This window comes from Chaetura pelagica, unplaced genomic scaffold, assembly GCF_000747805.2.
Source record: "Chaetura pelagica isolate M959 unplaced genomic scaffold, ChaPel_1.0 scaffold85, whole genome shotgun sequence".
Taxonomy (NCBI): domain Eukaryota; kingdom Metazoa; phylum Chordata; class Aves; order Apodiformes; family Apodidae; genus Chaetura; species Chaetura pelagica.
Genome location: NW_009953505.1, coordinates 179873 through 206267, shown reverse-complemented (window position 1 = coordinate 206267; position 26395 = coordinate 179873).

The window sequence follows — 26395 nt, the reverse complement described above, 5'->3', positions numbered from 1 at the left end:
GCCGGCCGGCCTGGCGCGGGGCGAGGCGGTGGGGCGCGGAGCCTCCTTCCTGGACCTGGGGCGTTGGGAGGCCCAGAGGAAGGCGGGAGAGGAGGATCCACACTTCAGGGGCAGGGAGGGTTGGGGGTATGTAAAGCTGTGCGCTTTGAGGAGACCAGTTTACGCCCGCAGGTAGAGCTGGAGGCAAAAGGCCACCTTTGCTGGGAGAAGAGAGCTGCCAGCCCGGCATCTCCTGCCACATCCGGATTAGCAGCCGGTGCTCGGGTCTGAGCAGCCCGAACGCGCCTGCTCTGCCGGGGGATCTTCCGTGACACCGCGGGACGGCCCAGGTCGTCCTGCCTGATGTGCGTGTGAGGGCCTGTGGCAAGGGCACCGCTCCGAGGCACGGGGAATGCGAGAGGAGCGGGCAGCGAAGCGTAAAGAAGGAGAGAGGGAGGTTGAGGCCACGGAAATAAAGATAGGAGCGTACATGTTCTGCCTTGGCACTTAGTTGCTGCGAGGGGATACAGCTGAGCCAAACCCATTCTAAAGTGAAGCACCAAGAAACTGCAGGCTTGGTTACTATGCCAAGTTGTGTGTTTCCAAGTACGTGAATGGGTTTATCTCAATAAACAGAAGCATTTTTAGGTTATTATTGCATGCTTATTTGGAGCAGTTTTTCAAGATACACTGCGTCAGATTGCAAGTATGTATACAGGTACACGTATATTTGAAGTTTGAGGAGGGCTATATGTAAACACACCTCCAATTCATCATTTACTCTGTTGGAAATAACCATCAAGACTGGCCATCAGAATAATTGTACCTCAGGACAACTCACTGCTTGCCAAAAATAGGTTTCAAGAAGATGGTGATGGTCATGTGTTAGGTGTGCACACACCCCTGTTACCAAATCAGAGACAGTGTCCATATTTAGACATTTTTAACACAAATGTGGGAGAACGCTCAAACCTGTTGCATGTTGTAGCTCCTTGATGCGGTTTGTGCTCTTCACACTTCTTAACCAATCACCAAAATAAAATTTTGATGTCTTTAAATAAAAAATCAATTTTTTGTTCTTATAGTTCTTATCTAGATCTCTTCAAGTTTGATTTCATCTTACTTCATTGTTTACTGAAATTAGACACAAAACCTTGTTCAGCCATGTTCATCACTGTGCTAGTGCACTAGAAACACCTTTGATAAAGATTGTATTTGTCTTGATGGCCGTTTATATCCATGGCTTTGCTAAGTCACTTGCATCTTCCTTTTCCTCTGTTTTCAACTAGCGGATTCCAAAGTTGCAGCAGAAATACTTGTTAATCCCCAAACCACATACTTAGTATTTTAGTTCAAAGCAGTTTTTCTGTTAGTCAAGATTACTCATTTCTTACTGCATCATGTTCTCATCTTCAGAAGTTCTATAGCCACATTGCTGCTTCTGGTATCAGGATTATGATGGAAATATTAATAAGACCATTACTAAAAGTGTACTCAATATCACTTACTAAGAAGTTCCCTCCAGCTGGATGTCCTCCCTCCAATTAACTTACCATTATCCATTTAGCTGGCTCTGTTTGTTTCTTAGAATAATCAGTACCTTTTTTAGCTGAGCTGAGAATTTCATAACATAAAATGTCTCAAAAATCATGTACAAACCCCACTAGTTCACGTGTTTTGCCATCCCTTTTCCTCAGGAAAAAAAAAAAAAAAAGCAAACACAAAACAAAACAAAAACCTTTTATTATTAGGGAAGGTAGATCTGTTATGGTTGATCCTTGTTTCATACAGCAATTTGTGAACAGATGTAAACAGAACCCTGCATTATCTTACACTAGCAGAGAAAAGGTTTATAGGTAACCTTTGAGTTTAATGTGTGTTTATGGTTGCATCTGGAAGAGAATCTGGTAAATGAATGATTTGGCACACTGACAGAGAGGGTAACTAACAAAAAAGTCCTGATGAAAAGTTAAGTCTGAGTATGTGTTTTGTGTTGGAGTTAGGTGGAACCCTGTAATTTGTTGTTTTGTAAAGTAAACAATGTATTTGAAGATACATTTGGAAAATTTAAATGGTCCAAGCTTTACAGTGAGTGGGAAATAACCATATTTGTCTATTTATTTTTTTTAGTTCCTTCCATACCCCTGAGAAGATTCTAGTACAGGGCCGTTGTAGAAACACTAGGTTTCAAAACTTGGAAATATGATAGAAAATGGAGAGAAGCCTAGATGTACTGGAAGGCTTCTTTCTTGAAAGCTAACAGTATGCTAGAAGAGGGTGTACCATACAAAGTGAGAACTCCTTTAGACAGCTAAGTAGGTAGAACCACCAGTCCCTTAAGTAGAAGGCTCTAGTAAATGAGCTATCCTGATGTTATCACTAGCTGTGAAGAGATAAATGAAAAGTGAGATACTTTTTTTTTTTTTTCCTGAACCCTGGAGAGCTTGGTCCTTTTTTATCCACTTGATGTTTGTTATTCCGAGCTTGTCCTAAAATCTTACATTTTAATGAGGTCAGGTCAATTTTTGTAGATTTCTCCATCTTAAATGTAAACACTGAGATGTAATTTCCAATGAATGGCCTTACTCTGACTCTAGAGGATGCCTGGGGCATATTCTTGTCATCTTCATATTAGCTGGTTTGCCCAGGAAGAGGAAAGGAGAAGTGTGTATAGATACTGCTCACTGCAGTGTACAGACCCTACTTGGGCCGTGAGGGAATGGCTACATTCAAGGGAGACAAGGAACTGCTAGACAGAGTCCAGTGGAGGGCAACAAAGCTGATTGGGGGATTGGAGTATCTCTCTGATGAGGAAAGGCTGAGAGCTGGGACTCTTTAGCTTGGAGAAGAGAAGGCTGAGGGGAGACCTTATTAATGCCTACAAATATCTAAAGCGTGGGTGCAAGGAGGATGGAACCAGATCCTTTTCAGTAGTTCCCAGTGACAGGATGAGGGGCAATGGGCACAAGCTGGAACATAGGAAGTTTCATTTAATATGAGGAAAAAGCTTCTTTACAGTGAGGGTGACAGAGCACTGCAACAGGCTGCCCAGGGAAGCTGTGGCCCTTCTCTAGAGATACTCAAAACTCATCTGGATGCAGTACTGTGTAATGTGCTCTAGGGCATCCTGCTTTAGTGGGGCAGTTGGACTAGATGATCTCTAGAGGTTCTTTCCCACTCTAACAATTCTGTGATTCTGTGATTTGCAGTCCTCAACATTACAGTTCTATCTAACTATGCTACATGTTGTTAAGTTAGCAGTTAATGCAGACAATGACCAAGAAAGTCTCTTATCTAGGGGGGAAATTTTTAGAATAGAAACTCTGCCAACTCCATTGTTATTTATTCTGCCTCAATGTACATGATAATGGGAAAATTACTTATAGAGCTGTGTGGCTTTGCTGTCTTCTGAAAACTGCTACTTTCCCTTGAGAGGGTATGGGATTATAGGCAAAAGAATGCAAGGACACTGATGCTTGTAAATCCACTTGAACTGCTCAAGGGTACTACAAGATTAGCTCTGCATCTATATAGCATAGAAAATATTAATAGCATAGAAAACCCTACTCAAGCAGTTCTTTACAGAGTATTTGAATTTGTTTTAGCTTCTCTAAATATCTTGTGTTATTTAAGTTTCTCTGGTTTCTTCATGGGAATTGTCAAGATTCTCAGTAACTTACAAGGATAAATGCTATTAAAAGTTTTCTGTTGCTTCGTCTTAAATTAAGTTTCTAGATGCTAAGTTTGTATTGGCTTGGAGTGACAAATTAAAAAAAAAAAATAAAAAAATTTATATATATAAAAATATATATAAATTAACCAGGGAAGTAAGTCTAAGTTTCATAATTCCTTGTTCAGATAAACCGAAAGTGATACTACTCTCTCTGGAATAGAACCTCCGTGTTGTTAACTGGTTGTTAACTGATATAGCTGCCAATGTTTATTTTGTTGTATGGGTTGTTTTTTTTTACTGCAAGTTAACATTGTCAGAGGAGGAGAGTAGCCAGCCAAAGTCATACTTTATAAGCCAAACTATGTAATTTAGTATGTACAGATCATGCTACACTGAGATACAGGTCTCTGTGCACAAAGATATACTCACGTACATTCCTATCAGTCTTTTGGATTGTAATGAATAATTACAGATCAATAATATTTCTTGAAAAAAGCTGCAGTTTTTGTAATGCATGAGCTAGCTTCAGGTGGTTTAGAGGAACTTCCAACAGAGCAGTTCAAAGCTGAAATTAATATTTAGCAACTCCTACTGTGTGTTTGCTTAAGCCTTCTGGGTACTTCTTTGTTGAATCTGAATATTCTTTAACTTTCTCATATGCTCAAAATAGCATTTACATGAAGACGTAGGTGCCTAAAACCACGTGAGTTACAGACACTTAGACAAGCAGCTCCCCAATCCCAGATGGGATTGATACAGTACAAGTGACTGAGCAGATGAAGGCTACTTGGCATTCTACATTAAGCAGAAGATGTGGCAGCTTAGACATCACAGGAAGGTAATGAGGAATGCCAGTTTCATTTATGTATCTTAGTAGCTAAAACATTTGCCTATAAAGTGGAAAAGCTAGATGTTAGGTTCCTGCAGTCTTGATTCACAGTGTCATCTCTAGAAAGGTGAGACTTCAGACAATGCTTTACCTCACATTTCTTCTTGACAACTTTAGGGAGCTCCACTCAGCATGAGAGGTCTTTGGTTTGCTCTCCATGTCTGTATTCTATAGAGAAGGACCTTCATGTTTTCACTCTGGAAGCAAAGCATCTGAGAAGTAGACATAGCATCTTATCTGAAATGTGATTGTGTATTCTTTACTGGGATTCTGTTGTAGCCTAGCATTTGTATTATACTGCAACTTAGATACTATATTTACTGTAGTTTATTGGTTATAAGTAAGTAAACAACAAGACTCTAAAAATCATCATAAAGGTGAAAAGTAAGAAGCAAAAAGCTTTAACATCAATATCCAAAATTATTTGTTCATATTCAGAATTTGGTTCCATAAGTGGATGCCATCCTCACTAGCCTTGTCACTTGCATCACTTTGATCATGAAAGAAGAAGCAGGCTATAGGCAGATGTAAGCAAATTTTAGTCCTACCCTTAGTCAACTGCCTGCAAGTTTGCACCAGATAAGAACTTCGTGATTATGTGGTGTTAGATAAGCTAAAAGGCAGAGTATGTTCAGCTCACCCCTGTGGGTCAAAGTAGGTTTCTCTGGTTACTGCTGACTTTTTAGACCCTGAGAGACAGGAATAACAGAATATTTCTGAAAGAAGCTTAGTCACTTTGCATGGTAGAAAGAATGCCACAGAAAGCTTAGCAAGAGAGGGAAAGTGGATGGACATCTCTGCTGTCTTCTTTATCTTATGAACCTCCGCTATGTGGAAACTAGATGGCCCTTGGAGCCGTATTGTGTAGTGGTGACAGACATCAGGAGATGACAACTGCTAGAGCATCATGCATAAAGTCTTTGCTAAGCTTCTTGGTTTTCAGGAGCAGAACCAGGTACACAAATACATGGCAGTGAGATGGCATCATTTTTTCCAGCTTGTAATTTCATAGTATGATTTGTGGGTACATAAGATCTCTAAAGGAAAGGTCTTTATTAATTTCTGACTAATCTTCATACCTCACTAATTGTAAATCTGAAGTAGTAATTGTAAACTGCAGCCTGTTTAACCTCAGTGGGAAAAGATACTAGCTTATTCTTGCTCTGCCAGTAAGATAGGACACAACAGTCATTAGGGCCAAGAGCTCCTGGATGTATCACACACATTTGCCATGTTTGGGAGATTTACCTTCTAAGCATTCAGTACTCTCTAGCACATAACTTGTGTGTAGATTGGCTCAGCAGATAATTGGGGGGGGGAAATTGTAAGGAAGGCTTTTTATGATACCGTGTCATTTAGTTATTTTCTAGGAATGTTGATATCTGCTAGGTCTGCCCTAGTAGAGCAAGGGTAAGGAATAAGCTGACTCCAGTAACAGCTCTTCATAGTGGGCACCTTTAACAAGCAGGGTAGGCCCATCGCTGCTGCTTCCTTGTGTGGACTGAACACAGTGAAATGCCCATCCAAAGGGCAAGTCTTACAGGCCTCTTGGCAGTCATAAAGCAGTGAAAGCATTTTGCCAAGTAAAAGGCTGGATTCAGTTCTGAAAGATAAATTTGGACTTGGCCAAGTTAAACACTGTGATAGAAATACTGAATGGCACGTGAACTACCGGTTTACCAGAAGTGATCTCTCCCCTGAAAACTAACATTACAGAGGAGTTTACTTAGAAAGTAATGCAATTCAAGATTGAAAAAATACCTAACAAATCCCATTTTGATGTAAATCTTTTAAGAATTTTTTTTTTCATTGATCTAAATGTGTTTATGGAGGTAGACAAACCAGAGACTAAAGTAATAACTTGTTTACCTGAATGCCTTTGTAAGTCTATGTTACCTAAAGCTCTGCTCTTGCATGTGTGGAAGTTCCTAGGGCTTGATAGGGCTAAGTAGTTTTGAGTTTATGAATTGTGCTTGAATTCAGGAAAAAGGTATTATTTATGGCATATAAGGGCAGAATAATTTCTGTGCCTAGTGATTTAAGGCTACAAGGATATGTTCTAGACCCATTCTTCTCTAAAAACTAGTTAAGCAATTTGTACAACAGCCATTGAGTAGCAGTCCTAGGGTGAAAGACACAGGCTATGACTCTGGGTGTCTAGGGTCAGGTTCAGAAAAAAATATTTACAGTGAAATATATATTTCTTCTTACAAGTAGGGAAACTGATAAAGATTGATGGGCCAGAAGAAGGTTACTTCCATAAACTTGTCTACACATAGAAGTTTACTAAAACACCTATGGTAGAATATCAGTGTCCCCTTGAGAATTTACAGCAAAATGATTGTACTAGAATAGTTTAGGGATAACTATTTCAATAAATCTCAAAATGCGTGAAAGATATATAATGCCATATTAAACTCCTCAATAATATTTTAGTAATACATAGTTTTTCTTCATGTGTGACTCTGTTTTTAGCTTTTTCTTTTCTTTTTTTTTTTCCATTTACTGTATAATTGATAACTGCTTTGACATGGGTTTTTCCCTTCTTCCTCTGAAATATATAAGTTACATAATAATTTCCAAGATATTGAAGTGTTTACTGCCAAAAACTAGGAAAGTGTTTCTTATTTTAGTATAAAACCAAATCAAAAAGTAAGTGAATTCTGTTTTTCATGGCTCCATCTATGAGTGCACAATAGATCTTCATGTGAACAAGAGCAATGTGCACTTTCTTTGAACTCTGTCCTCTTCTCATCAATGTTTCATTTTTTGTTTAATTCATAATGTTTTCTTTACATTAAGGAAACAACAGGGTAGCCCTCCCGTAGATATGGGATAGCTATGTTTCCTTGTACTATAATGTACAGGATAACTTGTTTTGTTGAAGTCCTGTTGGTTTTGCATTTCTTTTAAAAAATCTACACGTTTTGTTGTGACTACTTTTTCTTAGTAGCAGTTTCATAAAGTGTATAGCCAGAAATGGGTTGATAGTAATATCAAATATGTTACAAACATATTTAAAATAAACTAGTCACACAACAAAAAAACAATTAAATTAGGCTATTATTGCTAACCTGGATAATTTGTAATGTAACTGATAAAGGGTCTGAATGGAAAATAGTGTGGAAGTGTGAAATTAAGTTTACTATGATGTAAAACAATCCAGATTTCATTTTGATAAATGAAAATTGGAATTCAGAAAGATCTCTTCGGGCATTGTGCAGTGGTCCCCCAGCATCACAGGAAGCTACTGAAAACTAGTTTTTTGAAATTTAGTTTGAAAATTAGTTTTTCCAACTGCTAGTATACTCTTCTGGTGCTTAGACTCCTTAGCTTTAGGATGCCAGTGCAGGAAAACATTTTAAAAGTATGCTAATGTCAAAGTTTATTGCACCTCGTTATTTGCTAGGTCACTTATTCTGTCAAAATAGGAAACTAAACAGGCTTAGTATCTTTCCTGCTTGACACTTCCATACCAGTGGTTTTGTATTCTATCTTCTAAGTGTTTTTACATTCTCAGCATCTTTTGGTTCTCAATAATGTCCTCACTCTTCCCTTTGTCTTCCTGTTACTTCCTACTTCTACAACTTTTACCTATAACCCTTTATGTCATATTACATCCCCTCGTATCTTAATTTTGTGAATATGTTCTTGGTCTGTTATGTTCATCCTGGCTTTCAGGTTTTGTATGATTCATTCTTCACTGTTTTGAGTTATTGAACAGCTCTCAATGCAGCCATAATGGTTTCTGCCACTCCAAAGATCTGTCTGTTGCTAAATAATAGTTTGGTTTACAAAACATGCTTTTAGTAATCCTACCTGTAATCCTTTCTTCTTCAAATTATTTCAGAAAATGACTTTACTTACCATCTCCCTGTTTGCTGAAATCTCTAAAATAAAATTTGTCCTTTATGTGTTCAAAGGACTTAACAGATGTGTCATCCAGTTTACAAAAATAATGCACTTTTTAGTACCTTTTTAAGCAAAAGATATTTCTGTTGAAGTCATAGGTGACAGTAAGGGCAAAATTCTGCAGATGTATAGAGAAGTTGTTTGTAGTTCCAATGAAGAAGTGGTCTGGGGGAAAAAAAAAAGGTGTAGAAAAGTTATTTATTCAACAATAATATTTCAATAATGCTATTCTACACTTATGTGCAAGTACAGGATAAGGAACAACTGTTTAAATATAAGTTTTACATACATATCAAGGTTATAGCAGATTCAGGAGCTGAACTTGAATTAACAATGCTATAACATTGCATATGTCACATTTTGTAGCAGCTCCATTGTAACAGTAAACTCTGGACTGGACTACTTTGTCCTCTTCTCAGGTATGGTGTTTCAAGGAGGATATGGACTAGGTGGAGAGAGATAAACAGGGAGTGGTGATAATGGTCAGAGATCTAGGAAACAAGAGGAAATAAATGTTGCAGGAAGATAGTGTGTGTGTAGAGACAACTGATACAAGACTGCTTCAAAGAGGAGGGAGTATCTCTTTTACATGTTCAGTTTAGATAGACAAAAGGTAATTGTTTTAAATTGCAGCATGAGAGATTCAGGTTAGACTAGAAAAAATGGCTAGTGATAAGGATACTTAAATGTTGAAACAGTCTCATTTATTCTTAAAAGCTATAAATAGTAGAGCACTTGCTTTTTTTCACAGAAAACTTTCTAGTCCATCCTTGTCCCTAAGTGATGTCAATTGTGTGTAAAGTAGACAACCTCTCAAGGTTCTGCCTAGACCCTGTTTTTCAGGGTATGATGTGTCTAAATTACATCATCTCTCTGATTTGTCCCATTTTCTCTCCTACTGATAGCTCCCAGCCATAGGGGATTTACCAGCTTCACTAAGAATTGAAAACATAATTGAAATCCTAATATTTGTGATGCAAGGCTATGAGTTCTTTGCCATGTTTTCAAAAGTTAAGCATAATTAGGCCTAATTGAAAGTCCACTGAGATGAAGTTCTAACCATTTTCAGTGGGCTTTGAATAATAATAAAGAAAAATTAGCTTTGTTAAACATGGGTTGATTTGATTTTGTAATTCTAACCCCAGATATCATTAACTAACTTGTCTATCCAAAGATGACTTAGTTGGCATTTTGAGCTGAAATCCCTGAGTTACTGGAGTAAAAACTGTATTTGCCCCCACATATTCAGACTTTTTTTTTTTTTAATGTTTCTTTGATTTAAGTTTCTGTTGAGAAAATGCCCTCAAACTATTTCATCCAAGTACTTGAGTTGCAGCAGTTGTTGCCACTTCAAAGAGAGGTGCTTGAAGAAAAATGCTGTTCAGTATTTATCACTCAGTTTCTGCATCTCAATGTGATGCAAAGGAGTGGGAACCCTGATTTAGAAGAAATCCTGCTGAGCTTTGAGTTGTGTTCGTGGCTTAGGAGACGAGTGGTAGAATTTTATTCAGCCAGGGAGTTTCACAATAGCAAATTATGCCTGTCTTTTCAAGAAGACATTTTGAAGCATTGCCATTATCTATGTATTTAAAAGGCTGGGAAATTATGAAGCTGCAATCACATATGTAACTGAACTCTTCCCTATTGTGCATGTATCTAGTAGTAAAACTTTTAATAGTTTTAATAATTTAATTTTTTGCAAGCTTGCAGTGTAATTACCAGCATGCCTTTCACTTACACAATACAAATACTTTTTAGGGGCTCTTTTATCTTAGGCTCATGTCTGGAAATCTCTTAGAAGGTACTGTGTAAGAAGTTCAAATATCTTTTATAAGGACTGTACATCTTTAGACTCTATTGTGAAAGCTGGACTGCTGTGCTTTGATAGTATCTGTCATACAGGATATTAGAAAAAAGAAGAGTGACTGCAGTAGGTAGTCAGCCTACACAGTCACAGCTTTGCCTTACCAGTGCTGTAAGAAAGTAAGGTACTGTTCTGGAAAACAGCTGAGGCGAGTGACTTAAATGACTTGTTCAAGGTCTTACTGGAAGACTGTGACAGAGAATGGAGATCACTCGCATCTGTTGAGTTCAGGTGTAGAGCTACATCTTCTCAATCATGATTTTCTCTTTTTCCAATATGCATTTCAATAAAGTTAGTGATTATGTGGACATGTTTCTGTGTTAAGTGATTAGTATGAGGGCTAAATAGGACAATTCTCACTCATCTGCTTAAATCACTGATGTAATTGCTTTTTGACAGACAACAGGTTCTATTCTATGAAAACACAATTGCGTAAAGCAAACAAAAAGAACCATAATCCTACAGTATTGTGATAATAGAAACATGGAAAACCAGTTTGAGGTTTGAGTGAAACAGTAATGCCCATGATGAAACAGCATCATCCAGGCAGTAGCAGAATCTTTCAACCACATAATTTAGGTCTTGAAAGAAGTGTGGCCTTATGGCTTTAGATTGCTGAGGCAAAGACACAGGACAGAGTCCAAACAGAACTAGAGATGGACATATGCCAAAGGAACAGGATTTCTCTTCTAAAACTCAAGAGGAAACATGCCAATCTGCAGTGTTTCTGCAAACAGACTGCCTTCCTTGCTTAGTCCAAAGAGAAGATATGTCTGTGCATTCTAACAGAAAGGAGATGTCCTGGACTTGGTATCTGGTGCTGTGTGGTGTGGAACATAAAGTGTTGATCTGGAACATTTTCAGCAGAAGTAAGTCGCATCATCTGCCTCTTTAACAGGAAGCTCATTAAAGATAAGATGTTTCACATTGGAAATTTTTCCTCTCCTCCCACAAACAGCTGTTTTCTTTATACTTAAACATCTTTGCCTGAGGCATGATGTCTATCCCATCATAGGTTTTGTTAGGATTCACTCTCTGGATTGGAGGCCTTAAATGTGGGAGAACAAAATGCTGAGTCATCAGTATCTTCACACACCTGCAGATCTCTTGCTTTCTTGCTATTACCTTTCTCATCTCATCCCACTTCTTTGTGTATTACTGCCCCCTCTACTATTAACTTAATTTCACAACTGGATCTTTTGCTTTGGTGGATATTTTTTGTCATGTAGATTTGTGCGCCAGCCGTTGTTTAAATCACATTTAAAGTATTTGGCATGATGGCATCTGGTTTTACTTAGGAGTAGATTTTCAGCTCTTCTTAAGCAAATTAAACAACATAAACTTCTGTTTCCATATCTGTTTCTGTCACTTGCTTATAATCTCTTTATTCTCACTTCTGCAATTTAACGTTTGCTATAAACTGTTTCAGTGAAGGATTGTCTCCTTGTTGTGAATGTGTGTGGGTTGCTTATTACCAGAGGATGGTTTACAACAATAAAAGCAAACAGCAGCCCTGGATATAGCTCATCTGCTTTATCATGTATTTTCAAAACAGCTCATTCTTCTGGAATTGATTCAATCATGCTGGTGTTCATACCATGACAGATAAATTTTGTGCTTATTGAAATGGCAAGTAGCATTTAAAATTCAGAAATGCTTACTTTTGCTCTGGTTAGCATTTTCTACAATAACTATGAAGGCTAAATGGTCACAAATGACCTTCCCACCCATTTTCTAAAGCTTTCAAACTGAAGCAGAAAACCCTGGGTTTTGCTGGCGTAGGAAGTTTACAGACTACTTTTCAGGATGCTTCAGGAATCATCACGTGTTAAATACAGGACAAAAAATGCTGTGGTGACCCTGAAAGCAGTGTACAGAACATGATGGAGAGCAGGTCAAAATCAAACCCCCTTGTGCAGGATGTCTGGAATAGTGTGTCTGTGTTCAGTGGGGTCATAATGCACCTTCAGGAAAGTGGGAGAGTTACTGTTAGGGAGAAGGGTATTTAAAAATTTGACACTCTTTTAAGCTGTGGATGACTTGGAAGTCTGCATACTCTTGCTTTTCAGAAAATACTCTGTCAGTTTGAACTGACATAGCCTAAGAAATGCAAAAAAAAATAATAATAAAAATTCAGCTTTTCTTATTTTGTTTAATGAAAGGACTAGTTTTACTGGTTTGATACAGCTCTTAATTTGGTCCGTATCTGTTAGGCAAACATACAGTGCAATACACAAGTATAAGTAATGTAGCATCTCAGCAGAACTGCAGCTGGGGCCATGGAAAGGCCATAGCTCTTCCCAGCCCATGGCTGCCTGATTCTACCCTTCCCTTTGCCTTCGCTGTTTTCTGATCCCAGGGAATCTGGGAAGATACACTAGCACATAAGTAACCTACAAAATATCACCAGTGCCAGGAGATGGGGAAATTTAAATAACATTAGACTACTCTAATGCAGTAGTTTGACTGAACCATCAATCTGTGTTGTTAAAAAAAACCATGACTTATTATTTCCATAAGGGTTACCAGGGAAGCAACGATAGGCCTGCTTTGCCATGCCAATTGATAGTCTGGGTATGTGCAGAAACCAAACCAGAGATCCATGGAAAATTTTACTGAAAGAAACCTAAGCCCTAATTTAGGCAAGGGTTTTGAAGACTGCATTACAGGATTGTGCATCAAAATACTGGGTTGGGCATTGCCTAGTTTAGCTGTACTGGGAAGTTCACTGGTAAAATGTGGGTGCTTCCTGCATTAAAGAGCATCTAAGGTTTTAGATTAGGTTTCCTAAAACAACATATGTAGGTACTTCTTTTATCCTGCTACTTGCAGTTTCTGGAAATTAAGCTAAAGTAGTGAGCTCTTCTTTCATGTTAGTGACAGCACACACAATCCTTTGCTGTAATTTTTCAGGCAGTTATACAAAGCTGACTTATAATATCTATATGGTTTTACAGTTTGTAGTTAGTTTAATGTGTCCCGAACCCAAATAGATGAGATACTAAATTGCTTTTTGTTGTTTTTAAAAAAAACATGGAAAAAATTACAAATACTGTATTGTAAAAAGGATTACTAGAAATACTGAATCTAATTTGGAGAACTAAATCAAGCTGTTTTTTGCTTGTTATATAAAAAATAATGTTTTAGTGAAAAATGTAGGCTGCTCTGGAAGAAGCATGTGATTTTTATTGCTCTGGGGAGTTTGCTTCTTCTTTTGCCATAACAATCAGGCAAAACCATGAAGAGTCTCTGCACCTGAAATTAGTTTTAGTGCCATTGCTGTTTTGACAGCTATCTGTGAAATCCAGAGGGGGAAAATAATTCTGATATACTAGATTTGGTTTTTCAGGTAATCATGAAATCGTAGAATTGTTTGGGTTGGAAAGGACCTCAAAGATCATCGAGTTCCAACCCTCTCTAGACCTCCTACTAGACCAGGTTGCTCAAAGCCCCATCCAACCTGGCCTTGAACACATTCAGGAATGAGACATCCACAACTTCCCTGATTAACCTGTCCCTTGTAAAAAGTCCCTCACCAGCTTCTCTGTAGGCCCTTCAGGTCATAGAAGACCATTATGAGGTCTTCCTGGAGCCTTCTCTTCTCCAGGCTGAATAACTCCCACTCTCTCAGCCTGTCTTCAGAGCCGAGGTGCTCCAGCCCTCAGATCATCTTCATGACCCTCCTCTGGACTCGCTCCAACAGCTGCATGTCCTTCTTGTGTTGGAGGCTCCAGAACTGGACACAGTACTCCAGGTGTGGTCTCATGGGAGCACAGTAGAGTGGGAGAATCACTTCTCTTGAACTGCTGGTCACACTGCTTTGGATGCAGCCCAGGACACGGTTGGCTTTCTGGACTGCAAGCGCACATAGCCAACTCATGTTGAGCTTCTCATCAATAAACTACCCCAAGTCCTTCTCCTCAGGGCTGCTCTCTCCCCCCAGCCTGTGTTTGTGCCTGGGGTTGTGCCGACCCAGATGCAGGACCTTGCACTTAGCCTTATTGAACTTCATGAGGTTGGCATGGGCCCACCTCAAGCCCATCAAGGTCCCTGTGGATGGCATCCCTTCCCTCTAGGGTGTCAACCACACCACACAGCTTGGTATCAGCAAACTTGCTGAGGGCACACTCAGTTTCACTGTCCATGTTGCTGACAATGTTAAACAGCACTGGTAATTCCTTTCTTACGGCTCTTTGCATTTTCTCACTTTCTTAAATTAAATTTGATAGTTCTGAGAGTGAATCAGCTGTTCAGCACATATCAAATCACTAATCACCAGCAGAAAAATGCAGCAGATGAATAGAGACAACAGTTCACACTATAACTGGAAAGAAAATAATTATTTTTTGATTCCAGGAAATATAAAAGATGACCTTTGGGCAAGATAAACGAGGAAAATGACTGCTTCTGCTGCTGTATTAAGGAACCTTGTTTGTTTGAGACTTACATCAATCAGCTGTGATATGATATGAATTTTTTTTTCATATGAATGCAAAATCATAACATCTGAACCTGCTTAGCTACAGCTGAATTCAGGTTTGGGTGTTTTGGGTTATTTTTTTTTTTGTTTGGTTGTTTTTTTTTTTGGTTTGGGTTTTTTTATTTTGTTTGTTTGTTTCTTTTGTTTGGAGTATTTTGGTATGGGTTTTTTTAATATTTCAAGCTGCAATCTCATGTCTCTGATTGATTTATTTATAATTATATATTTAAAACATTTTACGTTAATTAATTTGGACATCTATTCTCTGGCTTATTCAGATAAACTTTAGAAACATGTAAGAGTTTACATTGAGAAGAAAGATTTTCCTTGTCTGCTGGTAAGCATTCTCTGGCCTTTATAACAAAAAATGACAGTATTTGGGGCTATTCAGCCTGGAGAAAAGAAGTCTCTGGAGAGACCTTATAGTGGCCTTCCAGTACTTGAAGGGGCTACAGGAAATGTGGGGAGAGATTTTTTACAAGGGCTTGTAGTGAGAGGAGAAGGGGTAATGGATTGAAACTGGAAGGGGGCAGATTTAGGTTAGACATTAGGGAGAAATCCTTCACCATGAGGGTATTAAGGTGCTGGAATAGGTTGCCCAGGGAGGTTGTGGAAGCCCTCTCCCTGGAAGTGTTTAAGGCCAGGTTGGATGAGGCTTTGTGCAGCCTGGTCTAGTGGGAGGTGTCCCTGCTCATAGCAGGAAGGTTGGAACCTGATGATATTTAAGGTGCCTTCCAACCTTCTTAATCATTTTATGATTCTATGATTCGTAAATGTTTTGGTAATATTAACTACAACAAGAGCTACACTAATATAGTGAATGTCACACCTTCTTGTGATGTTAACAAACAATGTGATTTTTCCATGTGTGTGTACACCACCTACCTGAAAAATACACATTTTTCCCATTTTCGGGTGGATGAATCAGGAAAAAGGGGCCATTACAACAAAGAAATAAGTTTTCTTACTGTACTGCTCTGGTGATCTTTACCATAGAAAACCAAGAAGTTAAAACATAAAGTGAAATCACACCATAAAACAAAACCCTATGTCTAATATGTCTTTCACATGTCTTCACTAACATCTTTGTAGCTCTAGGAAATAAGCAATGTGGGGTAGCAAATAAGCTTTACACAGATTTACATTTCATGGGTGTCCTGCTTCAGAAAGCTCTGCTGAGTCAGCCACCAAACCTGTAATATGCTGCAGTAGTTGTATATGAAATTGCTGCTGTGCTGGCATAATTTTGCTGCTTTTGCTTTACATATTTAACATTTTCTGTGCTATGTTTAATATAAAAAAGTATTCCTATACAGGGGAGCAGAGTCCAGCTAGAGTTCTGGGTAGTCATACAGACCTGAAGCACCACTGCCAACTTGGTGACGCTCTGTCCTTGAACCTCTGTGTACTCAATGTCTATGGGCGATATCTGCCTTAAATTTCTGTTAAACTGTGACTGGCTGCTTTTTGTTGTCCCTTACTGCCACCTCTTGTTGGGCTGTTAATGTCTTCACTTACCCAGTCTTATCTCTGTTTCGTCCCTTATAAGGTAAATAGTCTTAGGCCTCATTACTTTAATGGGAGGCTGGAAAAAGGTCTGATCCATTTAAGAAATACAAGACTTTTTAGCTTGGTTTTTATGGCTTCTGTTACTGTAATAGCTTTGGAATTTCCAGCTTTTATTTCTAGTCTATGTATTGGTTTGAAAACAGCCCAGAGGAGAAGGACTTGGAGGTGATAGTGGACGAGAAGGTCAACATGAGCTGGCAATGTGTGCTTGCAGCCCAGAAAGCCAACCATGTCCTGGGCTGCATCAAAAGAAGCATGGCCAGCAGGTCAAAGGAGGTGATTCTGCCCTTTTACTCGGCTCTTGTGAGACCTCATTTGGAATACTGTGTTCAGTTCTGGAGCCCTCAACATAAGAAGGGCATGACCTGTTGGAGCAAGTCCAGAGGAGGGCCACAAAGATATTCTGAGGGCTGGAGCATCTCTCCTACAAAGGCAGGCTGAGAGAGTTGGGGTGGTTCAGCTTGGAGGAGGGAAGGCTCTGGGAAGACCTCGTAGCTTCCTTCCGGCACCTGAAGAGGGCTACAGGAAAGATGGGAAGGGACTTTTTTCAAGGGCTTGTAGTGAAAGGACAAGGGGTCATGGGTTAAGACTTGGAGAGGATAGATTTAGGTTAGATACTAGGAGGAAATTGTTCACTATGAGGGTGGTGAGACACTGGAACAGGTCACCCAGGGAAGTTGTGGAAGCCCCCTTCCTGGAAGTGTTGAAGAGCAAGGCTGGATGGGGCTCTGAGCAACTTGATCTAGTGGGAAGTGTCCCTGCCCATGCAAGGAGGCTGGAACTAGATTAAAGTTCCTTCTAACACAACAATCAAGGAGTAAAGACTCTTACTTTTTTCCTCTGTCATTTGAAGATGATGCAAATTTCCTCAAGTAGATGGCAATTGCATGCTCTGCTGGAAGTGTTAGAATTATGAGCTACATGGTAAGAAACCTTTAGTATTTGTTCTTGAGAATGAACAATTGATTCATCTGAATTCCCCCTTTTTAGGGGCACAACCTTTAGTTATTTGGCATCTTGGGTGATTTTAACTTTTCTCCTTGTATTGTGTATTCATTTATTTGATACATTCTACTTAGAAAGTAAAAAACATTTTACTTAGAAAGCGTCTTTTTCAGTACAGCTCCCAAAGGATTTGGATGTACAAGTGTATGAAAATGCCCTGATAACCCTCCAAGGTCCAGAGTTCATCCCACATCTCCAAAAACCCTCTGCAGATTTGGGAGGCCATGTACCTTGCTGAATCTAAGACCTCTAGTTCCGATCATTTTTGCCACATGCATCCAGTGGCTGCTCCCCCTCCTTCTTGCTTGTAGTCATACCAAGAGCCTGGTGTCCACCTTCCTTACATCTCCTGACCTTTGAACTGACATACCTCCACTCTCACACCAAAGCGCTTTGAAGGCTGCTGTGAAGTCCAAGTCCTCCAAACAGTCAGTAATTGCAAAGCCAGGTGGCTGACCCTGACTGCCAAGAGGACCACAGACACCATTGTGTAGTCTGTGAAGAATGCTGGTGTGTTGTTAGAGGACCCAGGTTTTTATAAAATCTCTGTCCAGAACTAGGCACTTGAGAGGACATAAACTGTAGAGGTAGACAGATGTCTGCTGGCAGAACTGGTACATCCTGGTATTAAAGCAATTACATCAACAACATTAACAACTTAATTGCATCCTGAGATGCATCAGGTGATTTGGCAGGGGTCAGTGACCCCAACACCTCTTTGGCCTAGCAACTTGAAAGAAGAATTATGACCCTGCTGATGCCTGAAGACTCAGGAGCTGGAGAGGTTCCAGTCTCCAGCAGGGACACAAAGTGCCTGCTTGCTTCATTCTCGAGTCTTAGTCCTTTTCCCTCTCTATGGTAAGATGCTAGAAGAAAAGCATTGAGAAAATGGATCTTTGATAAAATTCTTGCATCCATCCCTAGCTCAGTGATTTCTATTCCCAGCACACTGATTGCTGTGAATGCCTTAAAAAACCCTCTAAGTGCTGTATCCTTTACATGGAGTGAAGAAGACATCCAATTTAGAAACACTGCTGCCATTTCAAGAGCGAAGTGCCATGAAGCTGAAGTTAAAGTTGTGTCCATGACAGGCCTTGCACTCATTATGCCTCCTTTTTCATCCCTCTGAATATTGTCATTCACTGTTTTATTTTTCTTAGAGATTCACAATTCCTAGTCTTCCTCCTGAAGTTGTTTGAAAATTAAAAACCAGTGAAATGCTATGTAATCCCACTAGGCTGCCTATGAATTCCCAGATCCCTCTATTCTACCTCTGGCCTGTCTTCCTCCAGATTTTTACTTATGTCCAAGAATCTTAACTGTAGTACAATCATCTGTTGTTTCCTTCTCAGATTAGAAGAACTTCTCTTCCCCTCAACACAAACACAGGCAGACACACACATGCACTTTATTCCATAAAGTCCCGTGCCTGTATTTGTTTGAACAGTGACTCAAGTCCTCTCAAGCAGTCTCATATTCTTCAGGTTTAGCTAAGCCGATGTTATTCTACTAACCATGGGATAAAGAACAGCTGTAAACTCCTCATCCTGTTCTTAAACCACTAACTTCAGACTCCAGTGCCCAATTCTACATGGCAAGATCTGCCTGCAGATAAGAGGACATAAACCAGTGCATTTTACCATTATTTCCCTAATGTATCATTGCCTAAAACCTGAGTGGGTGGAGTCAGGGTATCAATATTAGCTATTGTTTTCAGTAATAGGAGGCTTGGATAAGTTCATCAACTTAGATATTTTAATTATTTTAATTATATTTTAGTTTATACATCAGAAGTTTATTTGGTGCATGCACTGAAAAGACTAGAGCCAAGTAACTTGTACTTTTGGTTGTAAGTGTTCCTAGTGATTACACAGCCTTCTTTAGTACTTTATTTTTCCATGATGCAAATGCCAATGCCTTGAGAGAACTAGTATGCCTTAACTGCCCTGGGCAGCCTCATCTGGGACATCACCCAGAGCTGCAGCTCATTGGTCTAGGAGCTCTTTCCAAGCTCATGCCTGGGCAGTGAGTTCTCTGGGTTCTGTGTTGTCTATTGTAGCCTTGTCTCCTGGGCGGATTCAGACCTATGTTGCAGGCTGTCTCCAATGCTGTCTTCTGGATGGACTTGAAACTTAACCTTTTAGTCTTGTCTCCACTCTTTTTGTGTCTCTGCTGTTTTTGTCTGGGTCTATCTGCATGGGCTGTGTGTGCAACTGCCATGTAGGCATAACAAGACTGTACGCTGGCTGGTGGGGGCACTGCCTGTACTGTGGTCACTTTTGGCTCCTGGCTTGTTTTCTCCTGTGGGGAAGCCTATACTTGCTGCTCCCTGCCAGGGGTGGTTGCAGCCTACCCTTTGCCTTCATGGTCACCAGGTCTGACATGAAGGAAGCACAGCTAGTGGGAGCAGGAGAGAGGGACAGTCCATCTTACTGGCAGCCAGCATTGAATGTGGGATGGGCTTATACCTGAGACATCTTTCTCCCACCACAATGGCTTCCCTAGAGTTTAGTTTCAGAAAACCAGTATTTCATCCAGTTATTTGAACTTCATGGTCCACTGTCACTTGAAATGACTGAAAATCCATATTGAGTTTCCTGTGCTGGTGATTTAAGGACATGGTGTAGGCATAGCTTTGAAAATGTTTAAGTGGAGTCTGGAGGTGACCTTAAGTAAGTTCCTTGCTTACTCAGATCACCCTGGGAGAAAAGCTTAATTGGTATGGGGGTTTTTTGTTGTTGTTTCCCCTCCCCTGCCTCTTTTCACCTCTTCTCCAAAGTCAGGCATATATACGTTTGAGTAGTGATTTTCCTTTAATTTTTTATTTTTTTTTTTGTCATTATCATTATAGTTCTCTTTTCATTAGATCAGTATCAAACTACTCATCTGACTGGGAATTTCCCCCAGGAGTGTGCCTTGCCAAAAGCAGTATTATTTCATGATGATTTACATGAGAACAGGTTTTTCAGGTTCTTGATGGTAAGCTGTATAGAAATAGGTAGATTGGAAAACTGTGCATTTCAGTAGAAAACTCGGCAAAGTCACAACCTTACTTCTTTTTAAGCAGAGCTACTTTCACCAGACCAGATAATTTCCAGCCAACAGTGTAACCCTTGATTGTGGCCATCATACAGTCCTTATGGTTCCAGAGCCTTTTGTCTCCCCAGAGGTGTGCTGCATATCTGATATTAAACAGTTGTTTACATTACTAGGAAAATAAAAACTTGCTATCTTTTGTTGTTTCCCTTTTAGAGGAGGGAAAGGAGGGCAGGGAACCCAGTGGTTTTATTGACGTTAGGAAGGTTTGCAACTTGAATGCTGCCCTTCCCCAAAATAATACTTTGTGTGGGAACTTGTGTTTAGTACCGTTGCTTAAACTGTGGATGATCCTGAATATGTGCTTCTGACAGGGTGGCTTGTCATGCAGTGGAAAATGACAGCCACAGAGAATTGGGTCACATTACAATTTCTATGTCTCAGATGGCTAAAGGGATACAATTAATACCTTCTTCCATGGCTATACCTTGTCCCAGGGCCTAGTAGACAACATCCTTGTATACTAAAACCACATTTATCACTTTACTAGTGAAGTCCTTCCTCTGTCCTTCACCCGAGCTTTGTGGAAACTGCAATGAAAGCTCTGTCATTCACCCTTACAAGCTAAAACTCTATAACCTGAGGAAGCAGTTACTTAGGGCACAGTTGTGGCTGACTCTGCTAAGTCTGTAACTTGAGACTCCAAACAACCTGTTTAAAGTTGCACAAGCACCAGTAGTAGAACTGCAAGCTGAAATCAAGGCATGTAACTGAATATCCATGTTTGAAATGCGCAGCTGGAGTGATTGAGTCTATAGTTAGGCAAAGAGATTTGGGTGTGCACCTTTTAAAACCACCCAATAAGGCTGCGTTTCTAATATATGTTCCCATTTGTTCAAACTTGTAGGAATTGGAGACTTAGACATTATCATATTCATTAAATTCAGATGTTCAGTTGATTTTTAAGAACCACATCTTAAACTCATGAGGTTTTACTGAAGAACTATATCTTTTTAAAAAATATAAACTTTTGATGTGGTTTTAATCAGCCAATATATAAAACTGGTTTTAACCTGATATACAAATACTCTCACAATTTAAGTAAAGAACAGGTAATTAAATGGTTAATATTGCTGAAATAAGCTTTTTTCTAACTACAGTGAAATATTTCAGCCATTGGCTTTTCTGCAGATTTTTTCGCCTGCTTTGTAAGTGTACTCTATGTAAAGTTTTAGTGTGTCTATGCATTTAGCTGTCTACATGCCAGTTTTACAGTAGTTGAGTGTATGTACAATAAACAATTACAAGTTTGAAAACATAGCTCTTAATAAAAATAAATGTCACATGTCAAGTTTTACTTAAGCTCTATAGATCTTATTTTTATGTTAAAAACACTACAATTTATATTCAAATAGTTATTAAGCTTCTAAAGCTTTTGTGTTCACAGAACTCAGTCCTAAAATGCCCTCTACTGGTCACAGTCAGCAGGCAGGCAGCAGAGCAAAAGTGGTTAAGGTTGTGAAAACTGATTTTTGATAATGCGAGTTACATCATCCAGCACAGTTTCTGGATTTTAAAGGCATTCCTTATTACAGTTATTTAAAGTTTATTAGTGTGTCATGTGGATCAATTTAAAAGAGAAAAAAATAACTAGAGCTAGTTAGACTTAAAGATGTTTCTGAAGAAAAAAATATTTTCTTGTATCGGAATTAAACCACTTTTGGTTGACATAATCTCTTTCTTCCCCTCTCTGAAACACACACAACATTACGTTACTGAAGCTAATAGGTGTGCTGGGGAAAAAAAAATTGCAGGTTCTAAGATACTGATATTCTGTAATCATGGAGCAAAAAGAAGCCAAATAGGTAACATAAAATTGTAGCTAGGGGAGAGTAAAGAGTTTTGCCACTGGTATTCACTGGTCTGTCAGAGTTGACTTCCCTTTCCCCCTCTGATCACAATGAGTAGAAGGGGGAGATATAAATTGCTTTTTGCTGTACTGATGGAGTAAAAGGTGTTTGCTGAGAGTAAAAATTGTTAATGCAATCAGGTCACTGACAGATGGGAAGGTGTTTTACTGGAGTATGCATGCAGTGCTTAGAAGTGTGAAAAGACATCACCATTAAAATATTTCTGTACTTTTTAAAGTATTAAACTTAAAAATTTAAAATTATATATTTGAACTGTAAAAGATTGTGGGTTTTATTTTATGAATGCCCTCTGTTTAAAAGATGTGAAGACATATACATTAATCTTTTTCTTGATAGTTTTATTGTCAGAACAAGATTATGAGTTTCCTTGTTAAAGAGAATATTGGCACAGGCTGAAGATACTTTTGTAATTCTTATCATTAGAGCAAGATCCTGCTTCTTTTAAGATAAGACAAAATGATTCAAAAAATTAAACAAATGAACAGGATGTTCAGAAATTTCCCATTTCGTTAGTTCATACCTGCAACCATGGCTCTGGGAAAGCATAGACACTGTTCAGCAGTATTGAAACCTGACGAACTTATAATCAGATTTTTAAAATACTGCTTTTAGATATATTTCTGGTTCATGTACATGCATTTATGTGATTACTTCATCTGACAGTTTTTGATGTCAGATTTGTAAGCCTCACTGATGACTGTGGAACTATAACTAGTCTTTGAACTGCCATGTAACATCAATTTACTTTCAGCTTCTGGCTGTGGCAGTGTCAAGTAAGTCTCTTGGTATTGTGTTTTGTTTGTTTATTTGTTTTTGGCACAATGGTACTAATCTTTGAGGATGGTGACACGGTCGTTGTAATGACAGGACCCACATGTTTTTAGGCCCCTTAATGACATGGTGAAAATTATGAGAGATAATAGATAGCCGTGTTGGGTAGTATTCCATTCTCCACATTAAGTTGTCCACCAGTTAAGTCTCAATTCCAGCATTCCAATTCTAGTGATTTGTCCAGCCTTGTGCACCCCATTGTATGCTCTTAATGTGGTTACTGTGTGGTTGTAGGCATATTTGAGGAAAAAAATATGTTGTTTATATTTGACAACATCTATAAACACTGGAACATAAGATACTTAAGTTATAGTTCTATTAATGTGGGCGACTGATAGCACAGATTTCTGCACTCAGATATGAACATTGGCCTTATCTGAATCTCCAGAGCTTTCAGTCTCCAAAACTATTGATCAGCTACACTTCATATTTTCTTGAAAAAGTGTCTTCTCTTCCTATGGTTCAATTTTAAGGAGATCAATAGGGCTAGAGCTTCAGAAGTGTATTACTAAAGAGTGTATATATGTCAGATGTGTGTGACAGCTATGTTGACTAATGATTGCATATGTAGAGGGAGAAAATGCAATATCAAGGGTTTATTAATTTTGGAATGTTTCCTTTTCTGTGTTGTTAGCTGCCTTAGCTGTCCTCCTTTTATCTATCTCAAAACATCTGCAGATAGCAGCATATTTTCTTGCTGTTATGGTTGTATGTTGAATTAGTTCTACTTTAATTAGGGCACAGACTTATGTCTTTATTTTTTCTTTTTTTCTTTTTTTTTTTTTTAAACACAGTAAGCTATCATAATTGCATGTTAGGAGGGGGAAAGTGTCTCTAATAATTCAAGGAAGCTGTCTTATAGCACTGAGATTTCACAAAATATATGACAAACATTGTGTAAACCATATGTGCTAGACAATACATAGTTATTTTTGGATGTATATAATAAAAACAGAGGCATATGTATTTCCCTTTTTAATCTAATCGAGAGAGTTTCAGAGTTTCTATTTTGCCTTTTGTCAACAGGATTATATTATCTGACTATGTAGGTGCTGAGAGTAGCCTGGTTTTGGTCTGTTTGATGAACAGTTGACACTCCTTATTTTTTTGACAAGCATTGGAAAATAATGACCTAAGCAACATGCCCAGTCCTTTCCTAAGTGAAAGCTGTCTGTATGCATTGCTGAATGGCCTATCATACCGTTATAATAATGGAAATTTTGCCATTCAAGGGACCCAATATCCTCAGAGTTGAGCTTTACATCTCAATTACAAAATCTTAATGGTTAAAACTTTTTTGTATCAAAAGTTATCAGAAGAGTTTTCCACAGAACATGAATCACAGAATCTTTAAGGTTGGAAAAGACCTCTAAGATCACCCAGTCCAACCATCCACCTGGGGGGGCAGGTGGGAATGGAACAACACAACCCACCCAACCAACATCAACAAAAAAAGATCCACAGTCACATACCCCACAAAACCTACATACAACACACAACCTGAAAAAACCCCACCATACCCACTAGAGTATGTCCTGAAGTGCCACATTTACATTTTTTTTAATACCTCCAGGGTTGGTGACTCCACCACCTCCCTGGGCAGCCTGTTCCAGTGCCTAACTACTCTTTCACTAAAGAAATTCTTCCTAATATCTAGTCTAAACCTGCCACAACTTCAGGACTTTTCCTCTAGAAATTTACTCATGCTCTGTCTCTGTGTCAATGTCCTCTTTTGATCCATGTTATCATACTATATTCCCTACAGTTCCTTGCCTCCCCAAATGTCAGTCCTGCACATCAACTTTTCCTCATGCCACTGTCATTTCTGATCTTCCTGGTTTATCAAAATGGAATGAAAATGAAGGATGTAACATCAATATGGAATGGATGGCATTTAATTTTGTAAAGCTTTCTCCTCAGTTATTGGCTAGTACCATCATCTATTCAGGTCATATAGGGCAGCGGTCTGCTTGTAGGACAATGAAGATGTTACTGTCTCTGGTTCCTCTTTCTGCTGCCATCTGTGCCTGTGTTGAGTGGTAGGAACAACCTGCAGGGAAAAAAAGATACAAAAGGACTCGTCAAATTTATGTGAGGAATAGTTGATAAATGCTTAAGATTTTTTTGTGTGTGTCCTGTTAGAATTTTTATAGCAGCCTGTCAGTCTACCATATACCTCACAGAGACTGTATTTTTCTTCTGATAGGAAAAAAGGAATTGGCAAACTTATTCCAAGATGTCCTTCCACATGGAAAGACTGATAGGTAATATTTGGGGGTTTGACAGGAAGATAGTGAAATCAGTTATCTTCTAAATAATAATTAACACCTCCCCCAGCCAGTCTGAATAAAGAATGTGATTTTCAGCTTGATGTCTGAGATTTCTATGACATTTAATATTGAGATACTTGCAGTAGAATCACAGAGGCTCCCCGGAGATATTTTGTTCATTTAAAAAAAAACCTGAACAGAAATGCAAATCCTTTGCTTTACTGCTCATCCCTACTTCAGTCAGTAGATCTAATATCATCATGTTGCTGACTGGGTAAAAGACTTGGAAATTTTATAGCTTGTGGCGTAGGTTGACCTTGTCTGGCTTCCAGGTGACCTCCAAGCTGCTCTATCACCTCCCTTCCTCAGCAGGACAGGGGGAGAATATGAAATAGAAAAGCTTTTGGGTCAGGATAACAGTAAGGAGATTGCTCACCATTTATAATCACAGGCAAAAGAGACTCAGCTTAGGGAAAATTAAATTCATTTACTGCCAATTAGAAATAAAGCAGGATAGTGAGAAACAAAGACAAAACTAAAACCACCTTCCTCTCACCCCTCCCTTCTTCCCAGCTTCAACTTTATTTCCCATTCTTCCACTTCCTCCTCCCTGAGCAACACAGGGGGATGGGGAACTGGGGTTGCGGTCAGTTCATAACAGTTCATCTCTGTTGCTTCTTCCTCCTCACGCTCTTCTGCTCCATCCTGGGGTCCATTCTAAATGATATAGCACTTCATGAGTTTCTCCAGCAGTGGTCCTTCAAATGGCCAGAGTTCTTCAAGAGCTTCTCCAGCATGGGCAATTTCTACAGAATGCAGTCCTTCAGGTTAAGACTTCTCCTCTTTGGGTGCCTCTCCATTGACACAATTCCTGCCAGACAACCTGCTCCTTCATTGGATCTTCTCTGCAGACTGTAGCTTCTGTCAGGACTGTACTGGTATGGACTCTTCAGAGG